This window comes from Elgaria multicarinata, chromosome 2, assembly GCF_023053635.1.
Source record: "Elgaria multicarinata webbii isolate HBS135686 ecotype San Diego chromosome 2, rElgMul1.1.pri, whole genome shotgun sequence".
Classification (NCBI taxonomy): Eukaryota; Metazoa; Chordata; class Lepidosauria; order Squamata; family Anguidae; genus Elgaria; species Elgaria multicarinata.
In genome coordinates this window covers 14790873-14812450 of record NC_086172.1, presented here as the reverse complement: position 1 = coordinate 14812450, position 21578 = coordinate 14790873, and the positions used below count along the sequence as shown (strand labels likewise).

The window sequence follows — 21578 nt, the reverse complement described above, 5'->3', positions numbered from 1 at the left end:
GAGGCAGGTAAGCCCCCTCCCCCTTGTTGGCACTTTTTTCCATTGTAAACTTCTTTGTTGTGATCTAAACTGAAACAAAAAAGAAAGAAAAGTTTAAAATAGGAGGACTAAACGATATCATACTTGAGATCAATCTCAAATAAAAAAGCAGCCTCTTAAATTTCATATTATTTTCACTAACCCCACCCCACCCCAATTGATGCCACAATACATGTGTGTGTTCAAAAAGGGGTAAAATGTTCTCTGGAAGTTTCAGGCTTGCAACACAAAATGCAAGAGTGAAATGAGGGTGAGATCGTGCATCTTGTTGACCAGGGCCGGTACCAGACTATTTTGCGCCCTAGGCAGAGGCACCCCCAGCTCTGGCCCATTTCCGCATTGGCTTCCTTAGGAAAAAAGTGTGTCCCTTGCTCTTGCTAAGACCCAATTGAGCATTCTCAGAGCCCGCTGCAGCTATGCCCGTTCTTGAAACAAATCCTCATGTTCAGCTATGTAGGAAGGCCGGCAGGGTCCAGGCAAGGCTGCTGGGTGTAGCAAGACGAGGGGAGGGGGGGCTGAGAGGGAACCATTAACCCTTTGTGCTGAACAGAGTCGGTGGGGTGAGGCGAGCGCCATGCAGGGAGGCGGCGAGGGGCCAAAGGAAGCGCCCGCTCCAGAAGGCAAAGGAGTTGGCGTCCTCCCTGCATTTGGAGAGGGCGTTGAGGAGGACCAACTCCCAACACCCGGGAGTGCCTCGCAGCCAGGCAGAGGGCAGGCAGAAGAGGTCTGAGGGCATTCGGTGGGTCCCCTGCTGGGGATCCCAGGGTTGCGCAGAGGGGCGGGCCGGGTGGGTCTGTTGGGTGCAGCCAGGCAGAGCACGACATGCGCGCCTGGCTCCTGCCGTGCTCGGTGTGTTGTCCCTTTGTGTCCCCAGCCCTCAGGTGTCTCTCTCTCCAAGGCCCACGTCAACAACTACCTTTTGTCTCTCTCCCGGTAGGGCTTCTCCCTGCTTTGGGGCGACGGAGCCCAGCGATGATCCGCACCGTCAGCCCCTATCGAGTGGTGCTTGGGCAGTGCTGCTGTGCCCCTCTGAGGCTTGCGCCCTAAGCGGCTGCCGAGTTCGCCTTGTGGTAGCGCCGGCCCTGTTGTTGACTTCTCGGACAAATGGGTAGGAATAAAACCTTACTATCTCGACAAGTGTTGCGCCTAGAAAAGCTTAATGAGGAGCTTTTCTTTTTGGTAGCAAATTTCATGCTTTTTAAATTTGTAATGAGAAATCTTTTCTGTGAGATAAAAAATAACAGCACTATTGTGAAAAAACTGAATTTTGGGCACCATTTTCCAAGATGACGGCTGTTACCATTTTTTCCTGAGCTGCCCCATATCTAATTTTAAACTACATGGTTATAAATACCACCATACCAAATTTCACACTTGTATCACAGTGTGCATGGTTTTAATGCTAAGCTGCTCTACTAATAAGGAGAAAACTATATATACACACTCAAACAGAGACGAATAAAGAAGGAAAATACCCTCAAAATTGAGCCCAGAAAGCTGAAAAGGGCTACTCTCTTGGCACAACTTAAAAGCCAAACTGACCAAACAAAATAACTCACTCAGTTCTGGGTTGTCAATGAAGGGTTAGATGCTTCAGGCAATACCCCCAAAATGGTGCAGCACTAGTGCAGCACATTGTCACAAGTGCTCCTATGGTTTATTTACATCTGGTTTGAAAAAGATCTGGGAGTTATGGAGTTTCTAAAAAAACCTTGTCAGATAGAGATAGACTAGCGCATCCACAGCTGGAGGGGGGAAATGACTGTGTCCCATTTTCTCCAGCTGTGCCCAGCAGAGGAGAAAGGAAAAAAAGGCAGGAAGGGGGGAAGAGAAGGAGGGAAAAAGACAGAAGAGAAACATGGAAAGGGAAGGGAAGAAAAGAGAAAGAAAGTGATGACAGGGGTCTTCTGTTGGCTGTCACAGTCTTAGTTATAGGGCTGACCACAAGGCTCAGTAATAACGAAGGCAAATGTTCCAACAGACAGGCTTCTGTTTGAGGGAGTTCAAGCAAAGCAGGACCAGGCAAACAGGCAAAGCGTCCTAGCACAGGCAGGCAGTCCAGTATGCAGCGGATGGGTTGGTGTGCGGAGAGATGCCGTGATGATAGCCATACCTGATCTCCCACCGCCAATGTTGGGTCAGCTTGATATTGTTTAACTGCGTTTATATGCTTCTTTGGCCCAATCCAGTCGCTCCCATAAGACCTGATGTAGAGTTTCTGAATTACTTGATCTGTGTTTAGAACTAACGATGGTGGAGAGACCGAAGGGAAGTATCATGGGTGGTACCCATAATGTACAAAAATGGTGTTTGGTGGGTAGAGGAATGCTGGGACTTGTATGCAAACTCCGCTAAGGGCAGCAATTCTGCCCCATTGTCCTGTGAAAGTTGACATAGCACCGGAGGTACTGTTCAAGGGTAGTGTTGGTACTCTCAGTTTGCTCATCTGTTTGGAGATGATGGGCCAAAGAGAGGTGGAGTTGTAGGTCCAATGATTATAACAGGGTTTGCCAGAAATGAGCCAGAAGCTGGGTGCTGTGGTCTGAGACTATGGATTCTGGTAAACCATGTAGGCAGAAAAGGTTCTAAATGGGCTCCTTTCAACCCAAACTTTTCCAGATGCCCGTTTTCAGTTTGAAGAAAGATGGTGAGATTCCACAGAATAAGCAGAGGTTTGAAGAGGCTGCGTCTTTGATGTAGGAGTAGTCGCCGAAGCCACGCTCACGATGAGGCTGCTCTGAAGACATTACGGCCCACTGAAGCTGGCTTTGGGGGGCATTGCCTTTGTGGACTTCCTCTTCATCATGCAAAGGGATGTGAGCAATGGGGACCAAAGGGAGGAGCCTTGGCTAAAGAACGCTGTGGTCAGGAAAGACCAAATGATTGACATAATGATGGGAGCCGTCAACAACATCCAGGACTCCAGGCCAAAGCTGCAGATTGGGGCTCCGGTTCAGCAAGAGGTGCCTGTCCGGAACAGCAAGTCCTGCCTGCCGGGATATTACACACCAGCAGAACTGAAGCCCTTCATGGAATGTCCACCCCAAGACCCCAATAGCCCAGGAGCTGATGGCAAACCTTTCAAGAAGGACCAGTGGATACCAGAGGAGACGAAAGCGAAAGAACGTGGCTACGACAAGCACTGTTTCAATGCCTATGCCACTGACCGGATCTCTCTCCAAAGGGCCTTAAGACCAGACAGCCGGCCTCCAGAGTGTATCGACCAACAATTCAAACGATGCCCTCCCCTCCCGACCACCAGCGTCGTCATCGTTTTCCATAACGAGGCCTGGTCAACTTTGCTTCGCACTGTGTGCAGTGTTCTGTATGCCTCCCCAGCTATATTGCTAAAAGAAATCATTCTTGTGGACGATGCCAGTACAGATGATTACTTGAAAGAAGAGTTAGACAACTATGTGAAGCAATTGCAGATAGTGAAGGTCGTCTGGCAGCTGGAAAGGAAGGGTTTAATAACAGCCCGATTGCTCGGTGCCAGCGTTGCTACAGGAGATGTACTCACATTCCTGGATGCTCACTGTGAATGTTTCCATGGGTGGTTAGAGCCTCTCTTATCGCGAATTACTGAAGAGCCCACAGCTGTGGTCAGTCCAGATATCTTCACAATTGAACACCTTTGAGTTCTCCAAGCCAACTCAATATGGGAAGGTGCACAGTCGAGGGGACTTTGACTGGAGTCTGACTTTGGGATGGGAGTCCATCCCTCAACATGAGAGGCAGAGGAGGAAAGATGAGACTTATCCTATCAAGACCCCCACATTTGCTGGTGGCCTCTTTGCCATCTCCATGTCCTATTTTGAACACATCGGCTCATACGACAGCCAGATGGAGATCTGGGGAGGGGGAAATGTGGAGATGTCCTTTCAGGTTTGGCAGTGGAGGTCAGCTGGAGATCATTCCTTGCTCAGTCGTTGGCCACGTGTTCCGTTCCAAAAGTCTCCACACCTTCCTGAAAGGGACTCAAGTGATCTCCAGGAACCAGGTGTACTTTGCAGAAGTCTGGATGGATGACTACAAGGAAATCTTTGACAGGAGGAACCAGCGGGCCTCGCAGATGGCTAGAGAGAAAACACACGGAGACCTTACTGAGCGTCTTGAGCTGAACGAGCGGTTACATTGCAAAAACTTCACCTGGTATGTACAAAGTGTTTATCCGGAGATCTTCATCCCAGACCTTACGCCAGCTTTCTTTGGAGCTATTAGAAATGAAGGTTCGAAATGAACTGAGCAGTTTCTCTTGCTGAGCAGTTTCTCTTCCTGTATTTTAGGCCACCAAAAGACCCTAGTAACTAAGTGGAGGGTCTTGAAAAGGCCGGAATGTCTTGCTGGTCAGCTGCATTGGCAAAGCTGATATACTTCTGCCTGGAGGCACCCTGATGGGGTATAAAGATGTTCCCGGTTGTAGAAGAGTCTGTTTTGGACTGAAAAAAGGGAATTTTCTGGGGTACCTGGATCTTGACATTCACGGAGTGGGCCTGTGCATATTTGTCTTGCTGCTGCTGAACCCGGACCCGCTCTGCCATAGATAGCAGGATCTGGGTGGCTGCAAAATTGTCTGGGCATCTAAACGGTGTTCATGGAGCCGATGGAGCACTGTATTTAGCAGGAAGATCCTTGAGGTCAGGCAGTGGCATCTCCTCCAATGTGGAGCTCCCTCTTTCAGGTAAGCAGTGCTCCTGACAATATAGGGAGGAAAAAGTTAGGTCACTCTGGGACCAGGATATCTGCGGGTCATGGAGGGCCAGCCAAGTCATTCCCAATACCAGGGGAAAGTGTGGTGTCGCTGCCAGATAGAAATGAAGTTCCTATTTATGTTCCTGGATCTCCAGGGTGAGGGACACATTTTGATGCTATCAATGACAGGCCCTGAAGTCACAGGCCTGCCATCAATTGTCTCTACCACCACTGGGTGGCTTGTGGGCAGAGTTAGGATCTGGTGAGCAGCAGCAAAGGCAATGTCCATAAAATTGCTTAAGGCTCCCAAATCCATCACAGCAATGCTATGCATCAGGGCGTGCCCTGGGCACTGAAGAGTCACTTGTACGAGGAAGTGTTTTTGCGAAACTGTACAGAGGGACAAGGCTCTGGAGCCATATCCACTTTTTGAGTTTTTGCAGCGTCTCTCAGAACTGCAGGCCATGGAGGTTTGGCAGGGCAGGTGACTGCAAGGTGTCCCATGGTCCCACAGCAAAAGCAGAGACCATCTTGTCTCTGACGGTCCTTCTCCTCATGAGTCAATTTCAGCCGGGTTTCTCCTGAAAGCCTGGATTCCCAGGTGTGGGTCTAATGATGCACAAGCTGCCGGCTTTCTAGCCATCCATCTACTCTTTGGCATAAGTGAATCAAGGCCTGGAGGGCTGATGGTCTTCCTACTCATGCCAGTTCATCACGGATGTCATCAGACAGGCCTTCCTGAAATTGGTTTGTTAAGGCCGCTTCATTCTTTTCCAAGTCTCAGGACACCAGACGGAAATCATTTGTATGTTCAGTAACTGATTTTCCCTTCCTTGAAGTCACCTGATGTTACACGTAATGGTTTTGACCTTCTGTGGGTCCTTGTAGACCTGGCACATCTGGGTTAGAAAGCCTTTGAAATCAGAGAGGAGCAGACTGGCCTGTAGCAGGTACGGGGTTGCCCATTTGGCAGCAGACCCGATCAGCAGACTGATCAGGAACGCAACCCTGGTCTTGTCCTTTCAGAAGTCCTCAGGGCGCAATTCCATATACAGCACACGCTGTGCCAGGAAAGCAGGGAACTGCTCAGGTGAGCCATCAAGCTTCCCAGGAGCTGCTACAGGGCACTTCCGCCTGGGAGGTGCAGCTACAGGCCGTTGCACAGGCATCTGAGCCTGGAGCCTGCTGATATCAGCTGTCAGCTGGGCCATCTGCTTCTTTAACGGGATGGTTTCCTGGGCTAAAGCCCCCACCTCCACAAAGGCTCGGAGCAGTCTTAGATGTAGGGCTGACCACAAGGCCAAGCATTAACCCAAGCCGATGTTCCTGACAGGGAAGTTGTCTCCTCTGATGGCCCAGGGTCCTCCTGGTCTGGTGCCAGGGAATGGGGCGGTGTCCCCCTGGTTTCTGGAGGCCCTGTTTCATCCTCTGAGGAGGATTCCTCTGGTGAGGGCATGGCAAAAGGCGGTTTAGTGCTCTGCGACGTCAAGATCCTCCACCAGCACATCACCTGGGTGGGAGAGAAGAGAAAGGGGATGTAATTCTATGAGATTCAGGACATGGTAAGGAAGGAAAGGTCAGCAGAGCAATAGTGATAGCAGCAACAGATGATATCCTTTTTATCCCTCCCTTCCTCCAAGAAGCTCAGAGTGGTGTACATGGTTCTGTCCACCCCCATTTTATCTTCCCAACAATCCTGTTAGGTTAGGCTGAGAAAGAGTAACTGGTCCAAGGCTAACCAGTGAGCTTTGTGACTGAGTGGGAATTTGAACCTGGGCCTTTGGGAGTTGAACCTCTTAACCGTCCACCTCTCTGACCAGTACACTAGATAGGATGTATTAAAATGTGGCAACATGGTTTATGGCTTGGTGCTAGCATTAAAGCGCCTAAAGTAGGTGGGAACTGCTGCTTCCAAACCTGGGGCTTGGGTGTAGGGACTTTCTCGGCAAGAATGGTGTTTGCCAGCTGGCATGGCCAGTGGTTCATCTAGTGTAGCCTTGGGAGAGTAATGAGCTACAGAACACAAAAAGTGCAGCTAGAGGAGAGTACCTGGGCCAGAAGCTCATCAGGGATGGGTATCCACCCAAACTTTTCTGGATGCATTTTCCAGATAGACACCCAGAAAGTTCATTCAAACTGGATTGTCCAGCTTGGATGTCTAGGCCCTTGAAGGAGGAGGAGGAGGAGGAGGAGGAGGAGGAGGAGGAGGAGGAGGAGGAGGACAGGGCTGGGATGGATACAGCAGGGTCCGAGGCCCCTGGATACTGGCACATGTCCATGGCACACCTGCTATGGCTCATAACCATGGGAGCTGATCTGCCATGGTTCGCAGTGTTCTTGATGTGGTGCACTTGCGCATGTTGTCAAGAAAGGACTGATCTGAGGCATAAACATGTTTCTGACCAATCTAGACATGACCACTAGGATATTTGGGTGCACACACACTACAGCAGGGATGGGCAGAAGGTAGGTTTGTATCTATTAGTAGATTGGCAAGGACATCTTGCGACAACAAAATATCTCCCCTTGACCCTAAATTCATCCTTCTGAAATGAAGAAGGGTTTGGGTAACCTGGAAAAGACTCTGAGCTCTGTTCAGTTGATTCCTGGCCTCAGAATGCTTTAATTCTAAGGATGTGTCTTCTGTAACAGTGTGTAACTGGTGGATTTCAAGGTTAACAGTTTAAAAAAAGTAGATACCTTTGCACGCAGAGAGGCTCTGGATGGCAACGGGCAGCTCTTTAAACACCCGGATTTTCTGGAGCTGGTGGCGGATCTTGTTTTTCACTTCCCATGCCTGGAGAGGTGGAAGAAAAATCCCCCAATGTTAGAAACCATTTTTAATCCAAGAAAAGGGCTGGCACTTTAAAGATGGTATCTCCAACATGGAGCCCACGGGCACTGATTTGTTCATGGACATCTCTCTTTGGGCCCTCCAGGCTCCCTCCTGATTTTTGTTTTATTTCTTAAGATTTTTTAAAAAAATTCACCCAACTGGGATGCTGGCAAACTGCAAAGCCAGGTGGTTCCCTCCAACACCTCCTTTATTTGGTTTCAAAGTGTTTGGGTGTTTTAGACCTCAGACCCCACCTCTGATCTGTACTGAGGTTCTGGGGCACTTTTCTTTGAGTCTCACCACTTTGCCTTCTGGGAAATAAGTATTTTGTAACCATCCCCACCCACCATTTTAACCATTTGATGATCAGTAAACAACACCAGGGTGGCCATGTTGTGAGAGCACCCACAACACTTTCAAACTCCCAGCTGTGCCCAGTGACCCCAAGGGGTTGGGGAGCCCTGCGTTGAGGCCTGCCCCCTCCCTGCCCAAGCAAGCCAGACCCTGCAGCTCACCTCATTCCCCAGCAGCTGTTCTCCACTGCCCAGGAGGGAGTAGACCAGGAGGAGCCCAGCTTCACACACCCTTAGCAGGGGGTGGTAGATGGCGAGCAGAGCCACATTGAGAAAAGACCATCGCTGCTCTTCAGTAAAGATCTTTCCAAACACCTAAAAATAGACAATGAACATCTCTTTGGCCCTGTTCAGAAGGCACCTTAAACCACAGCTTTAACCATGGTGAATAAGGCTTTTTGCCTTATTCATCGTGGTTAAAGCTATGATTTAAGATGTCTTCTGAACAGGGCCCCAGTCTTCTTTTCCCACCAAAACGAAGTCAAAAGATGTCTATTGGACTTGCATATATATTCACCTTTCTTCCTTTCCCTTTTCTCTTTCAATATTTTCTTACACACTCACAATTTAAATTGTACGTCCCAACCTGTCTCTTCTGCTCAGGTTACTCTGTAAAGGGCCGTGTACTTTGGTTGTACTAGGTAAAAAAATAACAAGTAATAACCTCATCACGGGGGCGGGGGAGCCTTCTCAGAGGGACATTCTTACCTCTCCAACTCGCATGATGTTAATGTAAGAGAGCAGCTTTGGTTCGAACTCATATTTTCTGCTCCAGAGCTCCTCTGTGTTGTCCATGGTCATCCCTGACAGAGAGACACCAAGAGATAAAGCTTTATTGGTCTGAACATGATGATCTATGGCAGGAAAGGAGAATGTGGGACCCTCCAGATGTTTTGGGACTGCAGCTTCCATCATCCCCAGCTAGCCTAGCCAATGGTGAGGGATGATGGGAGTTGCAATCCAGCATCCTCTGGAGGGCCCCAGGTTGCCCACTCATGATGATTCTGGATCTTTCTCACATAGCGGCTCTTGGGTTTGTGAGGGCTGCCTCCAGACTTATCTCTTAATTAATTAATTAATTAATTAATTACATTTCTATACCGCCCAATAGCCGGAGCTCTCTGGAGAAATCTTAAGAGGATTTCTCTGACGCTTCTCCTAACTAATTGTCACAGTGGTCTAAGGCAAGACTGAGGTAAAGAAGGTTCAAGTCTGCCTCACCAGAAGGAATCTCACATGCTCTTGAATGCCAAGAAACAGGGGACAAGGCGGGGGCCTATGGTAGTGCAGGCCTTCCCATCAGGCAGAGTAAAGGTGGCTTCCTCAGGCAGCAGACTTTGAGGGCAGCAAATCTTTAGTTATTCAGGTTGTTACCACTGTATTTTTTTTCTACTGGGGGCGGGTGGGGTGTGTGTAAGGTTTTCTGCCTCAACTGCCTAAATAAATTGGCTGGCTTTGGGTGGCGGCTTTGGATGGCGGAGTGGGGTGTGGTGGGATGGGATAGGGTGGGGAGGGCACGCCTGGTTGTGCCTCAGACAGCCAAATGTCTTGGTCCGGCCCTCAGGAAGGGAGAACGGTATCAGGAAATTACAACTGAATAAGATGGTAGTCTCTTGTGTGAAGAACTGAGACAAGAACTGAGACAGTATGCTTTTGATACTGTATTTTGTATTTGTGTTTTTAACCTGTTGGTAGTTTTATTATGGTTTTAATTTTTGTGATCCGCCCAGAGAGCTTCGGCTATTGGGCGGTATAAAAATCTAATAAATCAATCAATAAATAAATAAATAGTTGCTCTTCAGTTTCTCTTGGTATAGGAAACCAGGGCATTTGGTAGAATGCATTATGTTCCAGCAAGTAGCTGCTGTCGCTAACTTACCTTTCTGGTGGACCGCTAGTTCATACAAGCGGAACACGGCCTCCCTGGCCTGGCGACCGATGATGTTTTGGGAGTCATTGATGCAAATGGAGAACTCGGCTACATAGCGGCCCAGCTGCGGGAGCTCACAGGTGTTCTAGGGGGAAGGAGAGAAAGTGGGATTTTAATCTCCATCGATCTGTATACTGCCAGAAGAGCAACTCCCTCACAAAGCAAGCTGAACGAGGAAGCTCAGAACGATGGCACTTTGCTATAAGGAACCCCAATGTGCTCCGCACAGCAAAGGGAAAGAGCAATGGGAATTTTGGCCCACTTCTCTAGGTTTCGTGCTTTCCAGCCCAGAACTCTGCAGCCCTTTTGAGCCAAAGCACCTGTCTGCACCTGTGGGCTACTTACGTCAAAGCCCGCCATCCTAGTAGCGAAGCGAAGGATGGAGGCGCTGTTCCTGATGGCCCTGGCTCTCTCCTTCACATCCTTCGACTGGAACCAGAAGTGGATGTGCTGTAAGGGGAAGCAACACCTCAGAAACGTTGTGCTGGGCGAACATCTTCCCCAGTCTTGATGACATGCTACTGGCAGTTGTGCACCCCCAAATAATTTGCTCCTCAGTGATATTCATCTTATTAATCCATCTTGTCCTTCACCTCCAGCGCTAGGGTGACCCTATGAAAAGGAAGACGGGCTCCTGTATCTTTAACAGTTGTATTGAAAAGGGAATTTCAGCAGGGGTCATTTGTATATATGGAGAACCTGGTGAAATTTCCTCTTTGTCACAACCGTTAAAGCTGCAGGTGCGCTGCCCTCTTTTAAATCTGGTCACTCTAGTATAGCTCCTGCAGCTTTCACTGTGGTGATGAAGAGGGAATTTCACCAGGTTCTCCATATATACAAATGACACCTGCTGAAATTCCCTTTTCTATGCAACTGTTAAAGATACAGGAGCCCTGTCCTCCTTTTCATAGGGTCACCCTATCCAGCACATAAAAATGTCTTTTCCACCCTTGCTTCAATGTACTTACATCTAAGATTCGGAGGAGGTGTGCTGTCGTGGGGTCCTCCTCTAGTAAGGACTCCAGCATTGCTTCCAGGGCTGCAAAAGATCTCCTGTATGCTGCCTGAAAGTAAAGAGAAAGCCACACTGTGCTTGCTGGAGTCTCTCCTTAACAAGGCCTTCCTGCATGCAGGCGACACAAAGCTGTGTCGTTCTGCCTGTCGAACAGAGACTTTTGTACTAGAAGTGGTCCTGTGGATTCTGGACTATAAGATGGAGCTTATGAATAATAACTCCCCCCCCACCGCCCCTTCCTACCTTTTCTGGGCACAGAGTTTTGCCCGCTGCGCCCCAAATGCAGAAACTGTCTCAGAGATTCAGGTAAGGAATCAAGTACCACAGGCTCTGAAGTAGGAGCATTTGCCACAATGCTGATGAGCTCAACATGAACTTACCTGGTCGCTGGCATCACTGCTGGCCACATCCACGTTGATGACAGCTTGCAGAGCCAAGCGAAGGAGGCTGGACTCCAGCTCCGGCGCAAGGGGAGGCCTGAATTTGCTGGCAGGGCAGAGGGGAAAGTATTAGAGGGAGGGGCGGCCATCCAGATTGACTCCACCAGAAAGTAACTGATGCCCGAACCGATAGCTTGCCTGGCACTTGCCCATTCCAAATCATGTTTCTTATGCCAATTACAAATTGTGATCAATAAGGAAATTTACCACCAAACAAATCAAACATATACAATACCTAGATCATGCACAAGAGGTGAAGTCCTTCGACAAAAGCATTAGCCTTATAGGCTTGCCTAAGTTGGGAAGTTTCCCTGGCAAATTTGCCTGTGTTAAACATAATAGGCTTAGCTGTGCTAGAGAGCTGATATTTGATTTTATCCCTCTCAGGATGATTGGCTACCAGCTCTAAACTTCCCTTTGCAAATCTCCTACATGGAGGCTCCACTTGGGCCTGGAGAAGCACAGACCTTCAGACTCTGAACACCAAGAGGTGCAGAGACGAGGACCGAGGGAGTCCCCACCAGGGGTGGAAGGGGAAGGAGGACGAGATCCTTGGGCACTGAGGTCAGGTCCCCCAAGGTAACACGAGGCAAACGCCTGTACGTGGGCATACCGTGAGTGTACTGCCCACCCTGCTGCCCAGTGGATTCCCTGGCTGAGGTGGTCTAAGATGTGATGTTGGAAATCTTTAGGATTCTGCTTCCAGGAGATTTCAACATCTATGCCTTAATAGGACCAAATCGGGACATCATGTCTTTCATGACAACCATCAAGCTGTCCCAGGTTGTCACTGGCCCAACACAGGACTGGGGGACCTATTAAAATGGCCCACCAGTGAAGACTTATGGAATCCCAGCAATTCCTGAATGCATTGGGGCATTTTTCAGCAACTAGAGCTGGCGATTCTGTTGAGTCCCTTGTCGCGCTGTGGAATGGGGAAGTGCTACAGGCCACGGATGCAATCGCTCCTGAGTGCCCTTTTCTGCACTGTGGAGCTCAGAGGGCTCTCTGGTGTTTTGATAGCATTGAGGGCTGCTGAGACAGACTGTGGTTTTTTAATGGGTTGGTTGCTTTCTGGCTTCCTCTTGTGCCTCTACTATTTTGTTTGCTTTTCTGAAAATGTTCTGTTCCCTGCCTTTATCTGTCCCTTATAGATCTCCCCCTCCCTGACCCTTCTCCCCCCAAAAAGACATACCTCAAATGATTGATTGCGGCCATGGCACTAGGGAGCACTGGCGACAGTGCAGAAGGCATCGGGAGAGTTTCCATAACCACCTAGGAGAAAACCAAGTGGGCAGAACAGAGCAAGTGAGGGCCAGGTCCCCATATGGACTCCAGTAGGGCTGCTCCAGCCCCAGTCCTACACTTCCATCCTAACCTGACCCTCCGACTGGTTTTGTCTGAGCCCTCGGGCACCTTGGAGCCCTCCGCATAACCCTCAGAACAGGAGTACCAATTCTATACTATCACGGGCAAAAGTAGTGATCCTATTCTAAATGGTTGCATAGTCTTTCTTTCTAAGGCCTCCACAAAACCTCCCACAAATTCGAACCCTGGGCTCTCCACCCACCGCCTTGCTGACACTTCCCCACTAGATTTCTGGTGCTGCCTCTCACTCACCACTATGGCCCGTGCCAATTCCCCCTTGGAGCATGGAAGCTCCAGTTGCTCCTGATGGTTCTGATTAATAGCAGAACATAAAGTGGAGATGCTGTCAAGGAAGCGGATGTCCTCTTTGTCATCCCGATTGATCTGGCGGTAGGAAGAGAGTCAGGCTGTTAATCAGGGGCGTGGTTCATTCATATTCTTTTCTTCTCATCATAATTGCTCAATTGTGATTATTCAAGATTTTAATTTAAAGAGGAATTCTTTGGGCTGCACATAAAAAACTATTCATTAAAGCCCGCTTTTCTACAGGGAACAGGACCTGAGTCATTCTGGGCTGATTCATGGTCGCACGAGTGAATAGGAAGCAACCACCCAAAGGGGCAGAAGCCAGGAAGCGGAAGCTACTTTAAAAGAAAGGAGGAGGAGAAGACTAAATGAAGACACAGCTGCTGAATGGGCGTTACTTCTGAGTAAGCGTCCAGTAGTGGAGGCCCTTGTCCATGGGGATTTTTATGGGGAACATAGCGGTGGATTTAGTACCACTGGCTGAATTGCACAGTTTTAATGCAGCTTCCGCCTGACTGCTGAAAGGCAATGGCTGGGCAGCCCTAAAGGTCTCTTACATGTGAGGGGAATATCTCTGCGGAAGTGTTTGCTTGCTTGTTTTTGTTTTTACCTCCTCTCCATCGCGCATACGCTCCAGGATGATGATGCACAGATCCTCAGCTTTGCATGAAGAGGAGATGTCACTTTTTGTCTGTGATGCGGATTCTGGGGTGGGGGGGAGAGGGAACACACAGATCTAGTAGACATAAAGCCCCATCACACCGAGGGTTAACGCTCTCCCTACCGTCACTTCTCCGCCCGTGTTTTTGTTCCTCAGTTACTTCCTCTTTTCAAAAGAGGAAGTACAGAACGAGCACGAGGCCCATTGAGTCTGCTGCTCTAATGGCGCTGCTTCTCCTGCACGCAGCAGGAGAGACAGCAGCAATTCCGAGTTTTAAAAAACATCAGAGTAAGTGAGGGGTTTTTTTTGTCACGCAAGGAAGGCCAGAAGGGGCAGGCGACGTCATGTGAGGGACCTGAGCAAACTCCATGAGTGCCCAGTAACGAGCTTGTCGGATGGAGCTCATAGTCATATCCCCTTCCTTCACCAAAGGCAGAGCCAGATCCTTCTCAAGGAAGCCCACCTTACCTTACTAACCTATAGTGCCTTTGTTTGAGGCCCTTGGGGGGTTGTTTCAGGAGTGGGGCAGCGATATGAGTGGACACCTTCATTCCTGCCCTCCCTGGCTTGCCCTTCCTATTCTTTTTATCTCTAGTGGAGTTGGGGGGGAGCAGTTCTATTTCCTTTCCTCTCTTACTCATAGATCCCTGGAGGAATCCTCTCCGTTTCCCTCCACCCAACCTGTCTCTCCAAAATCCCATGTTACCCAAACTTCCCAACCTTTCTCAGTTATAGGTGCAATGGATCAAAGACTATTCAGAAACGGCAACTAGCGTGGAATTAGGGTGACCATATGGAAAGGAGGAAAGGGCTCCTGTCTCTTTAACAATTGTATAGAAAAGGGCATTTCATCAGGTGTCCTTTGTATGTATGCAGCACCTGGTGAAATTCCCTCTTCATCACTACAGTTAAAGCGGCAGGAGCCCTGCCCTCTTTTGTATCTGGTCACTCTAGCTATACTAGCGATCACTATATGATTGCTTTCTGGTAAGTCCTTTGTCGACCATATTACACTAGTCCTGTATCAGCTGCAGTGGGTGCCCCTCTGTTTCCAGGTGCAACTGAAGGCGCTGGTGCTAACTGTAATATACCAAATGGCGTGGGATTGGGATAGCTGAAGGACCACCTCCTCCCATATGAATCTGCTAGGTTGGTGGGCACAGAGTTCTCTCTGCGTGGAGAGAAGCAAAATGGCCCAGATGATGCCAGGGGTGGGGCTTACGGGTGGGGTGGGGCGGGGCTTCAGCTGTTCCACCCCGATATCATCCAGCTGTCCAGATTGACACTGGTGGACAAGCTGATCACCAGGACCGATCCTGCACCCCTCCACTGCTTCAGACATGATCTCCCACCCCTCTCTTCCAGCCCCACTGCCATCAGCATTCTTTAAGCTCATAGGCTTTTGACACGCACTTTCCCAGGATGTGGAGTGCTTCCATTTCATGATGGCAGCCTATCTATTCCCTTCCAGCTCCCCCGGTTTTCCATTTAAACCCAACAGGTGTGTGTGTGTGTGTGTGTGTGTGTGTGTGTGTCCCCTCCCACTTTTCAGGTTTTCCGTCAATACTTTTTACTTCTTCAACCCTTGCAATTTCCCCCAAGCCCATGTCATGTCATTTAACTTATTATTTATTGCATTTTTATTCCGCTGAATAGCCGAAGTTGACTATCTTGGCTGGATACACAGCGGTGCTGCACTTTCCTGATGAGCTTCCCCCTCCCCTCCCAAGTCCCGGGCTTCTCCTCACCTGCACTCAGGCATCTCTGTGAGTTGTGGCCTTTGTCTTGTGCAGATGCATCTCCCTGGGCCACGATGTTGGGGGCTCCAGGGCATTGTCCCCCATTGTCCAGCAAGATGGATTTTTTCCACGGACAAATGGGGAACCATCTGGCCTTTGGGCTCAGCCCACCATCCTTCTGCAGGGGCTTGATCTTATTCTTCCTCAGGAAAGAGGGGAACTGCCAGCCCCTGCGATTTCCAGAGGACGTGGCTGCAGCGGCTCCCGGTTCTTCGCCGCTTCCTTTTTTTGGGTCCACCTTAGATTGGTGGGAGTGAAATAAGCGCTGCAGCTTGGACAGCCTGAAAGAGAGTGAGGAGAACATGAGGAACGGGGCTTGCAGAGGCCTCCTGATCTGCAGGACTAAACTTTGGGGCTTACTGTGGCTGATGCTATATTGGATTGTGGGATTTTGCTGTGGCTTAATTCTCATTAAAGCAGAGCTGCCCTTTGGGTTGGGAGGATGGGAAAAATACAGATTTGTCTTTAGATTTCATAACACCCCCCCCCCACTTACCAGAATTGTTACCAAAAATCCAAACAAATCTGGGTTTTTCCTGTCATATGGTCACCCTAGAATGGGACAGCACCCTCTAGTGATTCTTTTGCAGCGCAGCTTCACCTGCACATGGCAGGAAATGCTGACAAATCCCAACATATTTTAGAAGAGTCGGGTTATTTGAGGCTTATTTTTTAATGTAAAGACTGGGAAAGGAGACTTACAGGTGGCTCATGGCAGCGTCAACATGAGCCACGAACATCCGTGAGCAGCCAGTCATGAGGGTGCTATAAATCACTCAAATACAGGAGCCCAGTGACTTGATGTCAAATTACTTTGATTGACTTGTACCCTACCATGAAATGTTTTACATAGGGAGGAGGGTGGTCAGAAATATTCAAAGAATAATTTGCTGATCTTCCCCATCCCTTCTCAATGATATGGGCGGGGTAGGGGGGAGGTATGTAAGTTTTTCTCTGAATATCTGGATCTTTTACAGAAAATCCCACCAGAAGAAGGAACCCACTAGGGAGCATGGTGAACAATGATCAGACAAGAATGCAGAAGCTGCTAAGAAATTCCACTTACATCTCTCACTCTCTCTCACTCTCTCTCTCTCTCTCTCTCTCTCTGTTAAGATATCGGAAACCGATGATCTAACCAACTGTGGTCTGAAAGCATTCAGCCTCTTCCCACACTGAGCAACTCTGCCCTCCTGGCTCATGAAGAAGTGGAGGACATGTCACAATTACCTTAGCAACGTCGTAACCATGGGCATTATTGCTGTTCAGTGGCACTAGTCTTGGCTTGGCCTTTCATCCATGTTGAGCCTTTCACTCTTACACATGTGTTTGCTTCTCATTCAAGCTAGATTTGCACATGTGCTTCCTTGGAATAGTCTACTTCAGAAATCAACATTCTAATTTAACCCAAAGACCCCCATCATTTAATTTTCATAACGCTAATGTATAACGTGAATATGGGTGTTGGAATTTTTCTTAAGGCCAACACAAGGGCTACAGCTGTGTGTGTTTCGTGATATAGAATTGGAAAGTGTACTTTTGGACCTATGGGGTGCAGGCCAGGCAGAGTTGTTTTGACAGTGGAACTGCAGCGCAACCCAAGGCATGCTGGTTTTTACTGGTCAAAAGAAAAAAGAGTTGTTTTTGGTTGTTTTAGACGCCTCAGAAAAGAACAATTGTGTGAAGGTGAAGGTGTAAACCTTTTGATAAAAGACTATTTGAATAATTTTATGTGAAGCTGTGCCCTCCCAGCCCCCTTCAAAACTATTATTTTTAAGGAAAATCTTGAAAAATGTTAGGACCATCTTCTTTATCTGCCTTTCTAGCTTCTAGCCTTGCTCTTCCGCCTCCCTCTTTAGCTCTCTTTTGACTAGCTAGGCCTCCATGGCAGCCATTTTGTGACTAGCCACATCTAGTTTTGTGGTGGTGCCCAGAGCAGTTTCTCACATTCCCAAATGTGCCCACAGGTCCAAAACATTTTGGGTCCATGTTCTAATGTTCTAATCAGTGTGATGTTGTTGTGGCTGTAGTTTTCTGTGAGTTTGGGGGATGATTTGGAGGTGATGTTCCTATTGAATAATGCATTTTAGACTCATAGACCTTTCTTTCCAATTTGTTTGCTATAATTGGCATGACGTATATTTTGTAACAGTGGCTGACAATTGTTCATCCTTCTTAAAGAAACTTTAAAAAATTAACAGGGTTTGCTATTATCATCATCATCATCATCATCATCTCTCTCTCTTGCTTGTGGTGGTTTTTCTAGATGAACATGATGGGCTTTGCCAAGTCATGCTGACTTTTACTGATTCAGAAATGTCCTCACTATTGAACATTTAAGTATGACTGCTTTCTAGATGTTGGCGTGCATGTATTTTGGTAGGCCTAACTTCTGGAGGTTTTCTGTAAAAAAAACAATGATGTCATGCTGGTGACTGATGTGACTAACAAATAATTGTAAGTTTTTCCTGTTGCCATAGTTCTTTAACTTCCATAGCCAGTGGTGTATATTTCTCTCTCTTTTCCTCTTCCTTTTCTGCAATATTTTTGTCATTAGGTATTGCAATTTCAATGAAGTAGGTGTGTTTTTCTCAGTTGTTTTTGACTGTTATGTCTGGTTGAAGTTGAAACAAGCTAAGAGGTGGTAGCCTTTAGTCCATTTTGTTCCATGGCTAACATTTGCAGGCTAATAGTTTATACTGTTTCTGAATGCTTGTTTGTTTGTTTGTTGTATACTTGTCAACTGCTTCATTTGTTCAGTGGTAGCAGTATGCAGTAAGGTGATGGGGAAACAGTGTTAAATGTTAGGAAAGGTTAGACTATGGTAGAGAAAAGCCAGGAGCCACACTACTGCTTTATAGCAGTATTGAAGTGCACTGGCAACTGTTGGGGCCCATGACACATACCATATACTGCTTTCATACCACTTTCATAGTGTTATATCCTGCTTGGTGTAGATGTGTCATGGGTCCCAACAGTTGTCAGTGCACTTCAGTACCACTATAAAGCAGTAGGGTAGATCCTGCAGTGCAGTTCAATCAATCTATAAAGTAATAGTGTGGCTCCTGTCTTTTATATACCGCTTTCATAGTGGAATACCCTGCTTGGTGTAGCTGAGCACACAGTATAGCAAAAGCTTCAACGTACAGCAAAAGCTACAAAAGTAGGAATGAGTGAAGTTAATTTCAGATACATTGAATGTCTCACTTATACTTTATTCCAGTGATTTTAAAATTAAGATGTTACGTAGAACAGGTTTGTCTTAATTGTGTACTGTGAAATCAGACCTGTGACCAAGGCCATGTTTGGGTGGGCACGCCCCTTTGGGGGCTGGACATGTTGGTGAGCATGCCCCCTTGGGGGTTGGACATGTTGGTGGGCACCCCCTCATAGGGTGGCCATGTTGTCCTCCTTTTTGGTTTCCAAAATATGGTCACCCTAATTACAGAACCGTTGTTAATGGAACAAAAGACTCAATCTGTATATAAGAAAGCAGACCTACCTCACACCATCTCAGCACTACCTAATCTACCCAGATCTGGAACACACACTGCTAATGTTAGCCTTTAAAACCCTGAAAGAAGGAGCGGGGAGTCTTTTTCAGCCTGAGGACCTAATTCCAATCTCCAAAAGGTCTTGGGGCCACATTTCATCTGTGGGTGGGGCCAAACGCAATGTGGGCATGAACAAATGCAGTCGGGCCAGGGCCAAAATGTGATTATTACCTGTTTGAAGCCTATTTGGAAGCAAGCAAAACAAAGTTTCTACATCTCTACTCACAAGTAAGCAATTTCTAAATCGCTCAGCAGCACTTTCAAATAGCATTCCAAGTACCAAGCGCCCGCATGTCTACTCACAAATAAGCATGAATAGCATGTCTATTCACACATAAGATGGGCAAGACTTTGCATGTCTGCTCACAATGAGCAGGATGAACCTCAGGGTCAAGCAGGATTGAATCACTCAGTAGCATCCCGCCCATGTGCTGCTGCCCTCTGTCCTGAAAAGAAAACTCTAATCTCCTCCAGTCAGCAATTTATTGAAGATGGGAGCTTTTCCCTGCCAGGAGGGAGGAACAAAGCCTGAGGAAGGAACATTGTTGGATATGGCCTACAGGCCATATCCAACTGGCGGCCAGAGGTTCTTCATCGTGATCTTTGTGCATCACACATATGGGCTCTGCGCCTGCGCTGAGCTCATTCCAGAACTTCTAAAGCTGAGTAAATTTGACAGGAACCTCTCCCCTACCATCTACTGCGCATGTCCTCGGGTTCGCCTCTATTCCCTCAGTTCTCTTCAACCACCTTCTTGCAAGGACACTTTATGAGGGACTTCTTCAAACGTCTCAAATGAGATAGTTTAGCTGAGTTTCGGTATATAGTTCTTTCTCTATCTTCTTCTATTTCTAAAAAAAGAGAGTTATTTAGTTTTGTTTAGTGATCGCATGGCTGTTAAGGCACCTTTTTGAAAGTGTCTCGAATGTGGAAGTAAGTTACCCCCATCAGACGGCCACTTGTTGTGTTTGCTGTGCTTGGGGGAGTCTCATATCGTGGAGACCTGCCGTTTCTGCACTAGATTCACAAGACAAACAAAGAAATATCATGCTGATCGCCTAAAGGCGATACTCGGGGAAAAAGCACTAGAGGCTACAGACACAGCCAAGACGATGTCAATAGATCCACAAACATTGGAGATGTCTCTCGCAGTCTCAACTATAAAAAAATGTTTTAAAAAAGGCTAGTTCTAATAAGCCCCCTAAGGATGGGGGGAAGAAGGATAAGGGGAAGTCTTCAAAAGACAAGCCTCCTTCCTCTACACCAGTGTTGCGGATCCCTACTCTGCCACCGTTGGCGCAATCACCAATTCCACAGATTCTCTCGATACCGACAGCTCCTCCCAACCCATCGGTACCAAAGATCGAGACCATCCTGACAACATCAATCTCGGAGGGCGAGATCCAGGCCCCATCACCACAGCGATCACTGGCTCAGCCACAACCAAGTCAACCTCCATTACCTTGATACTGTAACAAGTATCAAAAGTATGACTCTAGGGACAGGGGATACTATCTAAGATATTTTCCAGCTCACCCATACTCTCCACCCCAGGAAGGGGACAGCCTTTTCCCAGGGATGGATGTCAGACTGACTGGTCTGTAGTTCCCAGGTTCCTCCTTTTTGTCCTTTTTGAAGATATACTACCTCTCCTCCATCCAGGAGTCTGGTTTGCCTCCATAGACCTGCAGGACACTTATTTCCACATTGTAATCCGGGATGTTCATTGCAAATTCAGTTCATAATTGGCACAGAGATGTTTGAGTTTCAAGTCCTGCTGTTCGGACTAGTCACAGCACCCAGAGTGTTTACAAAGTGCATGGCAGCAGTGTGTGCTTTTCTCAGACTGTACGATGTGGAGATACACCCCTGTTTGGATTATTGTCTCCTTGTAGCGGAGTCAAAAGATCAACTTTCAAATGTCGTGGTGTTTGTTCTAGACATCCTGGATTTTCTTGGCCTCAAAGTCAATCTAGCGAAAGACTATTCTCTTTATCGGGGCAACCCTAGACGCCATATCAGAAAAGGTCTTTCTCCCCCTCCAAAGACAAGTTGCTTTGTCAACACTGTCCGACAGACTATGCCGTCATCACCAGACTACAGCCTTTGTGGTATGGAGGTTGCTGGGCCTCATGGCTTCCATGGTCATGGTGGTCAGATGGGAAGCTCCAAGAATGGTTTCTGCGGAATTTCCATGAGGAACAAAATGCACAAAGGGTCAGTCTTACAATACCAACAGAGATCCAATTCGACCTCCAATGGAGGATGGATATCGAGAATCTCCCACAAGGCATGTCCTTTACCCCAGAGCGGGTGTCCAGTACATTAGTGACAGATGCATCGCTTCTTGGCTGGGGGGCACATTGCAGGCCCCTCCAAGCACTGGGAGTGTGGACCGCCTCAGAGAGGGCATTACATATAAACCTATTAGAACTTACAGTGGTTTTCATGGCCCTCCGCTCCTTCAAGACTTACCTATCAGAGCATCACGTGAGAGTCCTTACAGACAACACCACGGTTCTTTGGTTCATAAACAAAGAAGGAAGAACTCATTCCTCAAAACTCAACCACCTGACTATAACGAT

At 47.8% G+C, this 21578-nt stretch overlaps 1 pseudogene; it reads left to right on the top strand.

Moving 5' to 3' along the window:
• The first annotated feature begins 2765 nt into the window (after positions 1-2765).
• LOC134391946 (polypeptide N-acetylgalactosaminyltransferase 6-like) lies at positions 2766-4279 on the top strand (annotated as a pseudogene).
• Positions 4280-21578: the final 17299 nt, after the last annotated feature.